The following is a 780-nucleotide window of genomic DNA, read 5'->3' as shown; positions in this document are numbered from 1 at the left end:
ATCCCCCACTCTCCCAATACCCCACTCCCTCACTCCCCATTCCCCCGATCCCCCATTCCCCGATCCCCCGATCCCCCATTCCCGATCCCCCGATCCCCCATTCCCGATCTCCCACTCCCCCGATCCCCTGATCCCCCATTCCCGATCCCCCATTCCCCGATCCCCCACTCCCCCACTCCCTGATACCCCACTCCCCCGATCCCCCACTGCCTGATACCCCACTCCCCCGATCCCCCACTGCCTGATACCCCACTCCCCCGATCCCCCACTCCCTGATACCCCACTCCCCCGATCCCCCCCTCTCCCTGATACCCCATTCCTTGACCCCTCCACTCTCCTCACCTTCGAGACCTCCCTTCAATTCAAGGTCTTCAGTCACTAATCAAGCAACTGGTTGCTGAACAGATCAGCTCTGACTGTACAAATTGTGCCGACTCTCCATTCAGTTTTATCTCTTCCTTTTGCCTTTCTCTGCAACAATGTGTTGCTCGATAATATCTGGACTTTCTCCAGTTGTTGTTGCTAAATTCCCCCTATTCATGAGTTCAAGTTCACAGAGAAAACTGCCTCTCCCCCGGCTGCTGGTGAGCTGAATGTTGTACTCGGGGAAAGGGCCAGCCCCCGCCTCACACTTTGTTCCCCTTCTTTTCCCCCAGGAGATTGGGGCACATTGCAGCTCCCAGCTGCTGCCTTGCTGGGATTAGCCAACTCCTCAGCCCAGACTGATGCTGGGACTCGTTCTGTACCCTCACCGACTCATTGGGTACAGTCGGTGAATTA

This window comes from Heptranchias perlo, chromosome 17, assembly GCF_035084215.1.
Source record: "Heptranchias perlo isolate sHepPer1 chromosome 17, sHepPer1.hap1, whole genome shotgun sequence".
NCBI lineage: Eukaryota > Metazoa > Chordata > Chondrichthyes > Hexanchiformes > Hexanchidae > Heptranchias > Heptranchias perlo.
Note: the sequence above shows the minus strand (reverse complement) of the source record.